At 40.4% G+C, this 16,587-nt stretch overlaps 1 protein-coding gene across 2 annotated transcripts in view; it reads right to left on the bottom strand.

Moving 5' to 3' along the window:
• The window catches only part of LOC121284752 (major facilitator superfamily domain-containing protein 6-like), a 78,506-nt gene extending 62,533 nt beyond the window's left edge, over positions 1 to 15,973 (bottom strand). The window contains exon 1 of one of the 2 annotated variants that reach the window (XM_041200312.1): positions 15,717 to 15,973. The gene's annotated coding sequence lies outside the window, so the exon portion shown is untranslated. The remainder of the gene's footprint in view (positions 1 to 15,716) is intronic. The other variant, XM_041200313.1, reaches the window with a different exon arrangement.
• Between the last annotated feature and the right edge of the window lie 614 nt (positions 15,974 to 16,587).

Here is a 16,587-nt window from a genome sequence, read left to right as displayed (position 1 = left end):
CTGTTATCCGGTTGCTCTTCATTTGCAATAAAAATGACATCTGCCGCATCAGTATATTCGCTAAGCATTGGATAAACATCAAAGTTGATTCAGTGTCACACAAATCAGGTCCTTCTGATACTGGCACTGCCTTGGTGACAAAGTGATTATGCTCCACTGAAACAAAAGGACGTCTGGCACAAAGGCTACTTTCTCGTTATGTTTACAATGAATTATAAAGAACCTGGGATGACTATTTTCAGAAAAAACGTCTATTCGGGTGAATAAGGTCATGAGATTGGGATTTAAGTGTTACAAAATAGATTAGAACAGCTTAAAACCTAAAGTAGTTAAAGGGAAGCGTTGTCTTCTCAATTGCCTCATGATCCTAAACAAAATAAATGAAAATAACCACACTTACTGGTATTTCTAAACAAACTATCAGTTTATGTGCTTTAAAGGTTGTGAAACTGGTTGCTCAGAGACATCCTAGAAAAAGATATTTGGTTTAGAATGCTCCACCCCCTTTAGTGACATCATGAAGTTCTACTCCAGTGACATCATGAATAGACTGTGCAGCCCATTAGCCCAGCTTTTGTAAAATTCTTGCATGGAAGTGATAACAGTAATTGTAATTAAGGGAAAAGTCATAAAAGGTGCCACAAAGAAGCATTGGCAGGATTACTGGCAAAATAATATCATAGAGCAGCTTCATCTAAGTTCCTGGACTAAAATTTCAAAAGTGCTGATTAACATTGTTTTATTCCTCTGGAGAAAAAGTGCGTGGTATAAGTAGCAGATATCACCGTCATCAGTAAAATATAGTTATTGCCACTGCGGCGACGATCAAATCCCATACATGACTAGATCAACCTAACTTGTGGAGCTTTCCCACATCAGCACACCCCTTAAGGAGGGCGCTGAAGTGGAACTTCAGAATGCCCCAGAATATACTCCAGGCGGAAACAGACTAAGAGGTTAATACGTTCACTTTTGATGTTCCATCATTGTCCGAAAGAAAAAGAAATTCTCCATTTTATAATAATGAAAAACATTAAGTCCTTACTTTTACAATGTTTTTCCAATGGCATTTGAGAGCTCTCCTGTCGGCTATGTGAACTTATCCAATGATTATGTAAATCATATAAACCAGGAATGTCTTTGATTTAGTATATGTGTCTCCTAGCTCATCTCCGATGGATGGCAAAAGGGCCACAATTGGTCCATTAGCCTTGTAATTATGGAATGTAAAATCAGCCTGGGTTCCTGCTCCTGATTAATATCCAGAAGCTACTGCTGTAAATGTACCTACATTGGAATAGCATTTCAACATTCACTACCAATCTTTTGGTCAATTGAACAAGGATGGAACCTCAGGCTCATGGAATCCCAGTAAGTAGCGAATGCCCTTAGAATGGGAGAAATGAAAATTGGTGGACAAAAAGTAAAAATTGTGACTAACAATTTTTGAAATCCTTGAAAGTAATTCATAATTATGTAATCATTTTAATCATAGCCTCCTTTTTATGGTGAGCAATACTCTTACTTAAATGTCAGCTATGTGTGATTTGTTGATGTGGGGGTTTTATATTATGACTGAAAATCTTTTGTCCTTCATTAAATCAACCAAGTGGGTCTGCTTCACATTACAAGCAGCAGCGGCATTTGAAACCAAGCAAATGATGGCAACATGGAAAATAATAGTCCTTGAAAATTTATTTTGTTAATGGCAAAGGGACAAGGGTGAAAATTTTAACTGTGGAAACATTTCAAACAGCAAACAGTTCAAACTATAGCATATGTTGACTCCAAATACATTTTGACCAACACTACACTCTAAATAAAACGCAAAATATGTAGAACATATTCATATTTTTAATTAGACATTTAAATACAACAGAAGCAAGATGTATGTTTTTAAAATATTTTGCATGATTTTATTGGTTTTGGAACTTTTATGGCAGATCATTCACTGGATTTTGCCATTTTATATTTTACAAATAGTTTGGATATGCATGATCATTAGATAAAATTTTTGTCACTAACACTTTACTGCTGTTTATGGTCACATTCCTGAATGGCAACTTCAGAAAAATTTTCAGGGATCTAATGACCAGTACAAGGCAGAGAATGACAATACACTATTAGAATAATTTCTCCTAGGGTTTCGATAACAACACAGACAGAGCCAATGCATGTGAAACACAATAAAGATAATACATCACTCATAACCATCTCAATAGTTTTCCACTGCTTCATAAACAAGCAGAGACCTCACTTGATAAATCCTGTTTACCCTGCCTTCAGCAGGGGAACTACATGATTAATGTGATTGGCAAGTATTCAATAGTCTAACTAACAAAAAAATAGAAGTACTTAAATAAGATCATCAATCTTTATGGCCATCCTGGTATTAGTTAATCCCCCAAAATGAACACAGACAGGGTTTTTTTTTTGTCAAATTCACTGGAGAATGAAGCCCTCTCCATTTCAGTCAAAGTTTCTTCTTTGGTCAGTCCACTCTCCAAGAAGTAGTTTCATGCTCACTATTACTGATATTAGCTTTTTAATTCTAGATTTATTCAATTAATTATCTGATCTTAAATTCTCCAGCTACTGTGGTGGGATTATGAATTTATGTCTCCCAATCATGAGTCTAGGCCTCTGGATTACTAGCCCAATAACATAACCATAATGCTACCATGCCTTACAGTCAACATTGACTCCTCTTGAAGGGTGGATCTGCAAAGAAGAAACCTTGACTGAAATGGAGAGAGATTCATTCCCAAGTAAATTTGACAAAAAAAAACAAAAATATATTTGACCTCTGTTTATCATGTTTTAATATTTAATAGTCTTTTACTGGTTTCTGTGTGGGGACAGCAGCTTGCTTGTGACCAACTTTTATCACACTCGAGCTCAGCTATAAACAGATATTCAAATGCAGTTGATACATTGCACTTAAACTGGATATCTAAGTACAGTTTATTTCCACCCGAAAGCTTAAAATAAGGCTCAGCAGTGTAAAAAGGAAATCATGTGATATCCTCACTGACTAGTTTACCCAATTATCTGCAATTAAAAAAAACATGTAGTGCATTAAACAGAACTCTGTCCCCCTAGTCCAAACTAAAGGACTCGTGTGTAATGTAGTCTCCATCAAAAATTCACTACATTGTTTCTTAATGACCCTGTTAACTTTATTTACCTTTCCAGACCAGAATATATAATGTTTCTATTACACTGAAACAATTTTACTACTAAATCATAAATGTTACGGAAAATAAGTACAGGGTGACAAAGTGGCATGTTAAATATAAATAAACTATACAAAGCATAATTAAAATTTAGAAAACAAAGTTAGGTTCTAATAAAAAATAGTTCACATATTTTAGAAGAAATAGAATAAGTGAGCTACCTTGGACATTTAAGGTCAGGACAAGAGTTTGAATTTCTGTTACAATTCTAATGTTTATTGCTGAAAAACAAGACATGTTGAAGCTTTTTGTCTCATACTCATCAGGACACTTCACAAGGATACCACTATAAGGGAAAAACAACAATTTTGGTTGCCAAGTTGACTCTGATTGGTAGAGGCATTGCAATGGAGAATGCACTAGTGATGGTGGCTGACAGTTAACTGCCAAGCATTGCTGAAATTTAAACCAGGCAGCTTGACCCTGATTGGTCAAGGTATTGTCCTGAGGAATAGTCAGTGAATGGCTGTCACTTATAATATTTAGCTGAAACATGCGCAATGTGTGTACATGTTCTTTCTGTCTGCAAAGAACAGGGTCCTGTGTATTAATATATCTAGCTTCCAGTGTATGCAAATGCACCACACTGCGAGCCTGATTGACAATCTTAAATTTGTTGTCAGCGTAATCCTTAGCGCATTGAGGATTATTTAGCAAGTGTTGTCCAACTGCGGAAACACATTCTATTGTTAGTAATGTTGCAACCTCTGATGATGCCAGGTCAATCAGTTCATCCCGGGAGGTTGAAACTGCAGCTGAAATGGACTTTACGCAAATTTAGAGGCAAATCGATTTCAAATGTATAAACAGAAGCAAGGAAGCCTTTGGAAGAGAATAACTTGTGAATCTGAAAATCCTGTACTGAAATGGCCCTTAATTTGCTGTGGTAAGGCATCTAGTTGTGTCTTCTATTAATTAATTCTTCCCTTGCACATTTAGGTTTTAAATTTTTTGCGAGGTATGCTGCTGAAAACGTGAGCTGATAGCATCACAGCAACAGAAACAAGGCAAGTGGAGCCCAAGTGAACAGGGCAAATGACTGTGTATCACCTTACCCAATTATCTTGACGGACTGTGAAACTAAAAGCACAAGGACTGAGAGGAAATGTAAATTAGAGTGAGCGAATTCAGTATCAATTTAGCTACAGAAACAGAACTAAAGAAAATGACAGAGTTCATTGAGAGAGAGAGGGGAAAAATTGAGAGAAAGAAAAAAGTTTTTAAAAAATAATTTTTAATATACATTTTCGTATCTCTAACAACGATTAAAAACTGAAGGAATGAGACTCTATACTTGTAACGGATAATTTTCAGTGCCAGGCAGGTTTATCGACAGTAAGTAAAACTTACCATATTACTAAAAAGGTACTTAGACTGAAATGGATGAGACTTAACTTTCTATAACAAGTTCAGTTCAGATCTGCTGCACAAATACAGCAAGATGTCATTTCCCGTGGAACAGCATGATACAGGCAGCAACTTCTGGATTTCCATATTGAATCACACATCTGCCTACGCTAGAAGTTGCTGTACCATTTTCACATAAATAACGGTTAGCGCTATTAGCCTTGCCATTATTTCAACTGACAATTATGGGTCAAAATGTTCCCTATTATCCAAAGTGATTGTAGTATTGTGGTACCACTGAGATTAACTCATAGACATTTATAGCACATAAGCACTCAACTCTCAATAAGCTGGCTATGATTCATGGTTCAATGGTTATAATGTATGCTGCACAATGATGGTAAATCACTGGGGGAAGAATTCTTCATTGCTGAAACGGGAAGAGCAGCTCAAAGCCACGCAAATGCCTGTGTCTTTGCTTTCTTACTGGTGAAGAATCCAGCTTTGGACACTATGAAGTAGGCCTCAGTTTTGAGTATATTAACAGCAAGTCTTTATTAACTCATAACTATGTACATATTTACAGTGGAGGTTACAGGTATGGAGCTGACTCCAGTCTAGGTCTTTACCCATCTCTGTCAATCTCTAAACTGGCCCTGGCTCTGGGCCATGTGTTTTCTTACAACACTGTGTGGGCGGTACTGTACTTAGTCCCACATTCACCCTGTATGTACCAGAACATGCTACTACACCTCCCCACGAGTCTTTATCCCATGGATATAGAGTTACTTCAGTTTACTTCATGTCTTACATTGTTATAAGTCTTGTGTATTAACATTATTGTTACAACGTATTCAATACCCCACCTGCCCCCTTCAAGTACTTGAAGCTAGAGGTTCAGGCAGTCTGGCGGCCTTCCACATCTTGTTTGTCATTCTGTCGGGAGAGTGGTAGGCTCTGGTGTTGCTTGCTCTTGGCTCTGACTTGGAGGTTGGATTGGTGTTTGGACATTTTCTAGCAGTCGTGGTGATCCCCAGGCTTTGCTGAATTATATAATCTCAGCCAACCCAGTTGTTGGGATACTAACATATCTGGTTCATGACTTTAGAGAAGGAAATCTGTCGTCCTTACCTGGTCTGACCTACATGTGACTGCAGACCCACAGAATTGTGATATACTCTTAAATACCCTCTGAAATAGCCTAGCAAGCCACTCAGGTGTACAAAACCATTACAGACAAGTCAAAAAGGAAGAAAACCAGATGGACCATCTGGCATTGACATAGGCACTGGAAACGACAATGGCAAACCCAGCCCTGTCGACCCTGCAAATTCCTCCTTACTAATTTCTGGGGGCTTGTGCCAAAATTGGGGCAGCTGTCTCACAGACTAGTCAAGCAACAGCCTGACATAGCCATCCTCATGGAATCATACCTTACGGACAATGTCCCAGATGCCATCACCATCCCCGGGTACATCCTGACCCACTGGCAGATCTGACCCAGTTGAGGTGGCAGTACAGTGGATGGAGTTGCCTTGGGAGTCCTCAACACAGATCCTGAACCCATGAAGTCTCGTGGCATTGGGTCAAACGTGGGCAAGGAAATCTACTGCTGGTTGCCACCTACCACCCTCCCTCAGCTCTTGAATCAGTACTCCACCATGTTGAACATCACTTGGAGGAAACACAGAGGGTGGCAAGGGCACAGAATGTACTCTGGGTGGGGTCTTCAATGTCCTTCACCAAGAGTAGCTCAGGAGCACTACCACTGACCGAGCTGGCCAAGTCCTGAAGGACATATCTGCCAAACTGCCCCTGTGGTGGGTTGTATGGGAATGAACAAGAGGGAAAAACCTTCTAAACCTTGTCCTCACTAATCTACTTGTCGCAGATGCATCTGTCCATGACAGTTTCGTTAGGAGTGCCCACCACACAATCCTTGTGAAGAAGGAATCCCGCTTTCAGCTGAGGATGCCCTCCATCGTGTTATGTGGCACTACCACCATGCTAAATGGGATAGATTTCAAACAGATCTAGTAAGTCAAAACTGGGCATCTGTGAGGCGCTGTGGGCCCTCAGCAGTAGCAGTATTGTATTCAACCACAAACTGTAACCTCATGGCCCGGCATATCCCCCACTCTACCATTACCATCAAGTCGGGATCAGCCCTGGTTCAATGAAGAGTGCAGCAGGGCATGCCAGGAGCAGCGCCTGGCATACCAAAAGCTGAGGTGTCAACCTGGTGAAGCTCCAAAACGCTTGCACGCCAAACAGCAGATGCAGCATGCAATAGACAGAGCTAATTGATCCAACAACCAATGGATCAGATCAAAGCTCTGCAGTCCTACCGCATCCAGCCATGAACAGTGATGGGTAATTAAACAACTGACCGGAGGAGGAGGATCCACAAATATTCCCATCTTCAATGATGGGGGAGCCCAACACAATATAAGAGCAGGGAGGTGATGCTGGAACGATATAAAACGCTGGAGTATTGCATGCAGCTCTGGAACCAGCATTATAGGAAGGATGTGACTGCACTAGAGAGAGTGCAGAGGAGATTTACCAGGATGTTGCCTGGGCTGGAGAGTTTTATTTATGAGGAGAGATTGGATAGACTGGGGTTATTTTCCAAGGAGCAGAGGAGATTGAGGGGGGAACATGATTGAGGTGTATAAAATTATGAGGGGCATAGATAGGGTAGAGAGGAAGGATCCTTGGTGGAGGGATCAATAACCAGGGGGCATAGATTTAAGGTAAGGGGCAGGAGATTTAGAGGGGATGTGAGGAAGACTATTTTCACCCAGAGGGTGGCGGGAATCTGGAACTCACTGCCTGAAAGGGTGGTACATGCAGAAACCCTCATAATATTTAAGACGTATTTGGCTGTGCACTTGCGATGCCTTGGCATACAAGGCTATGGGCCTAGTGCTGGCAAATGGGATTAGAATAGTTAGGTACTTGTTTGACTGATGCAGACTAGATGGACCGAAGGGCCTTTTTCTGTGCTGTATGACTCTATAATAGTGCTAATAACAAGGCTGAAGCATTTGCAAACATCTCCAGCCCGAAGTGCCGAGTGGATGATCCATCCCAGCCTCCTCCTGAGGTCCCCAACATCATAGAAGCCAGTCTTCAGCCAATTTGATACATTCCACATGATATCAAGGAACAGCTGAAGGCACTGGATAGGGCAAAGGCTTTGGGCCCTGACAGCTCCAAAACTAGCCAAGCCCCTAGCCAAGCTGTTCCAATACATCTACAACACTGGCATCTACCCAACACTTGTGGAAAATTGCCTGGGCATGTCATGTCTACAATTAGCAAGACAAATTCAATCCAGCAAATTACCTGTGAATTTGCTCTTGATCATCAGCAAAATGATGCAAAGTGTCGTTGACAGTGCTAACAAGCAGCGCTTATTCAGCAATCACCTACACACTTACGCTCAGTTTGGGCTACACTAGGGCCACTCGGCTCCTAATTTCATTACAGCCTTGGTCCAAACATGCACAAAAAAGCTGCATGCAAGATGGGAGGTGAGAGTGACTGCCTTTCACATCAAGGCAGCATTTGACCAAGTGTGGCATCAAGGAGCCCTGGCAAATTTGAAGTCATTGGGAATCGGAGAAACTCTCTATTGGTTGAAGTCATACCTAGCACAAAGGCGTATGATGGTGGGGAGGATGGTGTTATGGTGGTAATGTCACCAGACTGGTAATCCAGAGGCTCAGGTTATAAGTGCTGGAGACATGGGTTCAAATCCCACCATGGCAGCTGGTGGAATTTAAATTCAATTAATAAATCTGGAATATAAAGCTAGTCTTGGCAATGATAGCCATGACAACTGTCATTGATTGTTGTAAAAACCCATCTTGTTCACTAATGTCCTTTACAGAAGGATATCTGCTATCCTTACCTGGTCTGGCCTACATATGACTCCAGACCCACAACAATATGGTTGACTCTTAACTGCCCACTGATATGGCTGAACAAGCCACTCAGTTCAAGAGTAATTAGGGATGGGCAACAAATTCTAGCCTTACCAGTGACACCCACATCCCATGAAAGAATTAAAAAACAAAGGAAGATTGTTGTGGTTGTTGGAGGACAGTCATGTCAGTCCTAGGACATTGCTGCAGAAGTTCCTCAGGGTAATGTCCTAGGACCAACCACCTTCAGCTGGTTCATCAATGACCTTCCCTTCATCATAAGATCAGAAGTGGGGATGTTTGCTGATCATTTCATAATATTCAGTACCGTTCACAACTCTTCAAAACTGAAGCAGTCCGTGTCCAAATGCAGCAAGGTCTGGACAACATTCAGGCTAGGGCTGATAGATAGCAAGTAACATTCATGCCACACAACTGCCAGGTCAACAAGAGAGAAGCCAATCATCTCTCCTTGACATTCAATGGCATTACCTTTGCTGAATCCCCATTATCAACATCCTGCGGGGTTACCATTGACCAGAAGCTGAACTGAACCAGCCATATAAATACTGTGGCAACAAGACCAGATCAGAGGCTGGGAATTCTGCATCAAGTAACTCACTTCCTAACTCCCAAAACCTGATGGATTACTTGCCTGGATGAGTGCAGCTCCAACAACACTCAAGAAGCTCAACACCATCCAGGACAAAGCAGCTTGCTTAATCAGCACCCCATCCTCCAATTTAAACATTCCTCCCTCCTCCATCAATGCAAATGGCAGCAGTGTGCACCAGTTACAAGATATACTGCAGCAACTCACCAGACCTCCTTCGACTGCACCTTCAAAACCCATGACCTCTACCCCCCTAGGGGTAGCAGGTGCATGGGAGCACCACTCCTGCAAGCACCCCTCCAAGCCACACAAGGGCAGCAGGTGCATGGGAGCACCACTCCTGCAAGCACCCCTCCAAGCCACACACCATCCTGACTTGGAACTATATCTCCGTTCCTTCACTGTTGCTGAATCAAAATCCTGAAACTTCCTTCCCAACAGCATTCTGAGTGTACCTGCACCAAATGCAAGGCGGCAGCTCACCACCACCTTCTCAATGGCAATTAGGGATGGTAACAAATGCTGGCCTTGCTGGCAATGCCCACGTCCCAAAAAGAAAAATAAAACATTGGCTTCAGCATCTATGAGCTAGGATGGGAAAAATAAACAGATATTCCTGCAATTACTTGTTATCCACTTACTTCTGCTGCAAAGTTGAATGTGCATAATATTTCTAATGTTAAACTTGCTCATAGTGTTTGAAAATATAATGCTCTGATTTTCTGAATGCTTTTCAGTTGAGGTTACCTCCCAGAGCAATTCTGTGATGAGGCATTAACAAATCAGCCACTTTAAAGTGTCAAAAGATTAATTGCTCTCCAATACTGTTTCGACCAGAAGGTGCACTGTCACTGAAATGGGGAGTTTTTGGATTAACATGATAATCACGGAGCAATTTCATATTTGTAGTGGTAAAATTGACAAAATGTAGATGTTGGGAAAAATGTCACTAAGGAGATGGCTTCTTTGGATGGAACTTATATAGTTCATCTTTTTCCTGTCACCTATATGGATCTTTAGGTTTGATAACAATTTATAAGTTTTTTATGAATCAAAGTTTGTATTGTTATTCCCTTCTTTGTACGTGTTAGCACAGCCCAACACCAGCAAAGCTCAACTGTCCAAAGTCACTTGTTAATGAACATGTGCCATGCCATTCAACTTGTTTTGTCATCTTATTAGGCAGAGAGCACACATCGCTGGACTTTGACCTACAGGCTAAATCTAGCATTCATATTTATTTACAGATAACAGAAGATACCAAAGTAGAAAGATTAGTAATGTGCTCCTTGATATAATTCTCAAACTTGCAATATAAGCAAGTTTAAGTAGACAACTTAAAAAACGGACTCTGAGATGCTTCCAATTTTCACTAAGTTATTTAATTGAGAGGTAACACATCCACGAGTAAAGGTAATAATATACTTTGTTGAATTTAGGAACACAATACAGTGAATGATGGACAGTAACTTGTGACATACTACTGTATAGCATTAACACTAGATCATAATGTTCCTCTCACTTTAGAAACATTTTAAAATAAACCTGATCCTGTTACCAATTGACACCTTGGCCTGCATTTTGCAGTAGTAATGATGACAACATTGGCACCATTTGTTGTCACTATTCCTCTGAAACTGACAGCAACTTCTGGAGTTTGCACATGCACAATTAAATGTAGAAATTCATAAGTTGCTATCAGTAATTCTATGTTATCCCATAGGTTGTGCTGTTGAAGTCCCTGCAAACTGCAATCAATTGTAAAGCACTGAACTAATGAGAAGTTGCCCATTTATGCTACCAGCCTCATGACTAAATCCTTGAAAATCCTTGATAAAGTTGTACCTTGTTGAATAAGGAGTGTTAAACAGCCTCACTGGCCTAAAAACTAATTTTGTATTTGTGGAATGTCAAAGTTTTCTATAATGATTCATTTATTTTTAAAATAATAAATGATTCTTAAAAGTTTGTTCATGATATTTCAGCTTCTAACTTAATCCCACATATATGCTCCATTTTTTTTATTTTGCTCTCAATAAAATGGTTTGAAAAAAAGGAAGATAATCAGTGCATCTTACTTTGTGGTTTGCTGTCTGTGAGAATACTTAAATGACATTGACTCGTTACCCTGCTTGATGACATCACTGTTGCTAGATGCCTGGAGATCCTAATTCCTTGGTGGCAGATTCAAACTAAAGTCAGGAAAGGAGAAATCCATGCCAGAGACTGCTAGATCTTTGTAAGAAGCTTTCTTCGCGGTCAGCTGCAAGCGCTTTTGCTTCATTAATGACCGCAAAAGCTGGTCCAAGAACGCCTAAACTAATTTTTCTGGATACTACAAATTAGTTGCCACTTCCAACCTTAATAAAAACAGCAACAAAAGCTGCAAAAGACACCTGGCACCAAGAATTGTCATTCTGCTAACCAAATTATATTCAACTTGTAGGCACATATACATAATATGCTTTCGACACCTTACTGCAAACCTGGAATTATTTCTTCCCAAAAGCAATTTGAGCTATCATTTGAAATTCTTGGGTACATACACACAACATTGATCATTGCACAATTCATTAGAACTGGTGCAATGCATTTCACAGGAGTTCAAGAAGTGACAACAAATGCCACAAATAGTCCGTTTACTTGTGAATGAACCATCATGTTACTTAAACTGATCTAACAGGCTCTGCAATTCAACCAGCTGCTTTCATATTTAATTTATTGTACTAGGAACACATCTAGGAACACATCATGCTAAATGACTGTGACATGGGCTCAGTATTACAGTTGTTAAGAATGACAGCAAACATTAGCACTGGATCAAACAAAGTGATTTAAATTTGGGATCTTTAGAACCCTGGAAGAATAAGAAATAATGAGCCAAATCAAAACCAAAAAATATACTTAAAACATCATATAAGTTTTTTTAAAACTGTCATTCAGACATCAAGCATCATTTTGTGTTGCATTTAAAATTTAGGAGCATTCTTCTGCATTCTTTCACATCACTGACAGTGGACAAATGTTTAAATGTCAAGTACAAATAGAAAAGAATGTGCACACAATACTGGAAGACCAAGCAACCATTACTTTGACACAGAAAATATCAAACTTGTAAATCCTCAGATTAGCATAAAGGCTGCTTGGATCTTCAGCATCACTCTTTTAAACATTTTAGAACTTTGTATGAATGGAAATGTGGCACTTCACAGGAGACATCATTGGTAATCTGATAGTTCAATTCCTGCAATTGTAATGCCACATTCATTTGGGGCTTTCTTTTCCTCTTTGTCACCACAGTAGATGGCCCTCGGGGTATGTTAACGTGAAACCAGCTGCCCAGTGGAGACAGCATCTCACCTCCTCACCTTTCATAGATATGCTGTGTATGTTTGACACCTTACTACTGAGTTCAGGAGGTATATGCCCAAGTGCTTTATGATTTTAGTGGCGTGCTCATATAAGTTCCATGATATCTAGTACTCAACTCTGTTCAATCACGATATGTATAAAGAATCTTGAATTTTAAAGTGCTTTACATGATCTCTGGATGTCCCAGAGTGCTTTATAGCCAATTAAATATTTTTAAGGTGTAGTCACTGTTGTAAAGTAAACAAATAAGGCAGCAAATTTGCCACAAACAGCAATGAGATAATAGCCAGATAACCTGTTTTAGTGATGGGGTCTAGCAAGAAGGTCTGCCCTGTTCTCCTCGAATAATGCCATGGGGAATGCAGGGGTGACTTGCCCATCATTGTCTATACATTGATTTTAATAGTATAGTTGAGCAGCGCATATTTAGCGCTCACATAAAATGCTGATAGATTTTGTAATGGCTTCTAGTATTCTTGTTGTATATTTCCACAATTGCAAAAGATATGTTTTGATGACAAAAATGGGGGAGGGATCGAAATCGTGTGACTGATGCAAAGAAATATGAAGACAGGAAACTGAATCTTCGGTCACAGGAAGTAATGTCATAACACTTGAATCCCTTGTTTGATGGCTGATGGAGGTGGTGCTCATGATAAAGGACGGTAGTCCTGTTTAACAATACAGCATACTTCCCCTTATGACAGCATTGCCACATGCCTAGACGGAGCAGATGCTGACATGGAAGCCACAAGAACACAATAAATTGTTACTATCCTCAGTAGTGTGCATGTTAGCCATAGGTATCCTTGCAGCATATGGCACTATTCTTTAACTGGATCCCTGGTGATTCATACATTCTGAGAGGCATAAGTCTTCTGACAAATCAAGGTAGGTGTGCCCCTCTGCTTATAAATGTGGGTGTTGGGGTAATGCTGAGTGAACATAGCCTGCCTTTTGGTGCAAGTTGAGCTGCCTGGTATCTACCTATTGCTACTCTGCTTTTTCCTCCAAAATAATATAAATAAAGGAAATTCCCATGAGACAGCCCATTGGGCCAATAGTTTGGGCATTCAAAAAAATGAAAAGGCCAAAATATTTAAAACAAACTCTCCTTAGCAACTAAGTACTCAGAGGAAAAAGAGAAAAAAAACACTAAAGCTGGAAAACAGCTGGAAATAAAGCCATAAATCATTTTATAGGGCAGTTTAATAAAGCCTTAGCAACCCTGGATGTCCATTTTGTATAAATTGGTTTATGACTCAGCATTACGTAGGCCCAAACTTTGCCAAATTATGTAGATGTCCGAATTACATCATCCGAGCTGCAGTTAAAGGTTGCAACTGGCAAACTGATGTGTACTTCTGGCCGCCTTTGAAGATTTGATTGGAAATTAAGGGGCATCAAATAGAGGAGATTTGAATTTAAGTGTTCTCCACTCATCTTCCTGATCCGTTGCACACAATTTATATCCCCATATTGTGCATCACCAATCAAAAAATGCAATCAAAAGTGTGGGGAGACCAGCAGGAATCAGTCCAAATGAGCTGTGCTGGTGGAGATGATTTGAAATATCATCTATATTTTGAGCTGCTCTAAACTACAGGCCCTGAGCTTAAGTTTACTACATTTACCCGAGCCCCTCAAAAAATACAGCTTGACAGGCTATTGTAACTTTCTCAACATGTCCAGGGAAGTCAAATAAGCACATGAAGGAGAATGACTAAAAGGATTGTTAATAGGGTTAGCTGGAGAGGGATAGGAGGTTTGTGTAGAGCATGAATGAGGCACAGACTAATTGGGCTGAATGGCCTGTTTCTGTGCTATTAATTCCATGTGATTCTACACTATTTATAGAATACTTGTGTGTATCAATACCAGCTTCTGGATCAGGCAGGCCTTGGGAGAGGCTCCTTCAACAGCGCTTTGCAAATCTGTGACCTCACCTCCTAGAAGGACAAGTGCAGTGGGTGTTATGGGAACACCACCACTATCTGCAAGTTCCCCTCCAAATCACGCATCAGCCTGACTGGATTTATTGTACTCCCTCACTGTCACTGGTTCAAATTCCTGGAACTCTCCACTGAACAGCATTTTGGGACCATATCTTTCACCACAAAGGCAGAAGTGGCTCAAGAAGAAAGCTCACCACCAACTTCTCAAGGGCAACCTGGAAGGGTAACAAATGCTGGCCCTGCCAGCGACGCCCATATCCTGAAAATAAATATAAAAACTTACCTTTAACACTACCTAATTTCTATAAACTTACTAGGGAATCATTATCCAACTGCATTAAAAATCCTTTGAGCTACCCACGATTAATTAGAGTTCAACATTCGATGTGAAAGAATCCGGGCACCAGTGTACAGGTACTTCACTTTGACCCTGCTTGCAAGGAGAGCAAGCGAGATTATTGGTTCCTTCCATTTGTTTCTCTTCCTTAAACATTGCAAAGACCGCTTACTGTTTATCTTACTTTCATCTTGCTGCTCTTACGTTTGCGGAAGTCCGGATTGAGGTTTACATTCTAGGCGTGTTACTTAATTACAAACCACCCTCCAGCAAAACAAAGAAAAATTGTCTTTATTTTAAACCCACCCAAATTTCCTTCAGAGAGTTATGGCAATTGCATTAACGCGCCCATATGCAGCATTAGAAAGAAAATAGTCTAAAATGTTATATTTCTAACCGGATACACCTACTTTCAACCTGCAGCTGTGTTGACCCGTTGGGAGTTTGGAACCCGGTCCCATTTTTGGGACCATCGGAACTGCACAAAGGTTTCATGATCCAGCTATTCCTCTTAACATTACACTTGATTAAAGCAAATCTTAACAAGAAATAAAAGCAAGCTTTCCAACAAAAAAAGATAAGGATTGAAGCTCTATAACCATATACCTCAGAAGCCACGCTTTTAAAATATTTTAAGAATGTAATAAACCCTCCTAAAATATTAAAAGTCTATTTTAAATAGTGCTATTTCAAAAAGTGATGGCTTCTAATTTCTACGCAGGTTTGTTCACAGGTCATATTTCATTAACATGCACCATTAACATTCTTAACTGAACAAGGTCTGTATACATTGGATTTACTTTAATCGCAATTAACATCCGCACACCCCCCCCCCCAAAAAAAAATAACCCTATGTTATTTAGCTAATCGCTCTAATTCTCAAAACAACACCCGGCACAAACCAAGAGGACTGACAGATCTCACCTTACGGGAAAGGTAAAGAGAGCCGAGTCCCTCAAACCTGATACTGTGCCCACCAGTCACTTTCAGGCTACCCGTTTACGATCTGACAGAAAGGCGCAGCACTTAACCTATCCATGTCGGCGGGTCAGCCCATTTGACTGGGAATCGTGGCTTTTCGTTGCTGATATCAATGCTGGGTGGTGGGTGCCTTGGGCGCGACCTGAGCACCAAGACGTCAGCACCGGCGTCAGGGCCCACCTGTAACAGTGAGCTGTAGCGGCAGGAACTGAGCACTGCATCCTTGCGCACTGTGTGCCAGCGAAGCAGACTCACTGCAAAACAATGCATCGCAAGCCACAACAACACGGTGCACCAGAACACAATGCAACCCATGCCCTCCAGCAGAGCACAGGATACACACGCCGCCTACAGCTCCCCACATAGCTCGATGCACCATGAGAGATTTGCAAATTTAAAATAAAGTGATAACCAGCGGCCGTCAAAGTATCAAAAAAACAGTAAGGAGAGAAAGCCAGATGTGCTGCATAATGCAGTGCTTTTCGTGCACAAAGCCCAACATAAAGCATTGCCCTCCCCCCCCACCTCCATGTACTGGCTATGTACCACATCACACACCTACTGCCTTCAATAACACACTGCAAAACATGTTCTGCCCTATAAAATATCTGAAACCTATGCATAAATCTCACATCCTTTCTCACGTAGTTTAACAAAAATGGATTGTAATGTCCTGAATCAGGCGTATGCAGAAATTGCAAAAAAATTTGCATGGGCTTTTGCACTAATTTTTAAAGATGAACGTAATGCCCAAATTTCCTGTTGAACTTGGTTATCTATGCCACAATGTATAAAGTAGCATCAAACAATCTCA

Source organism: Carcharodon carcharias, chromosome 12, assembly GCF_017639515.1.
Source record: "Carcharodon carcharias isolate sCarCar2 chromosome 12, sCarCar2.pri, whole genome shotgun sequence".
NCBI classification, from domain to species: domain Eukaryota; kingdom Metazoa; phylum Chordata; class Chondrichthyes; order Lamniformes; family Lamnidae; genus Carcharodon; species Carcharodon carcharias.
The sequence above is the reverse complement of the archived record's forward strand: the minus strand, read 5'-3'. Positions and strand labels throughout refer to the sequence as shown.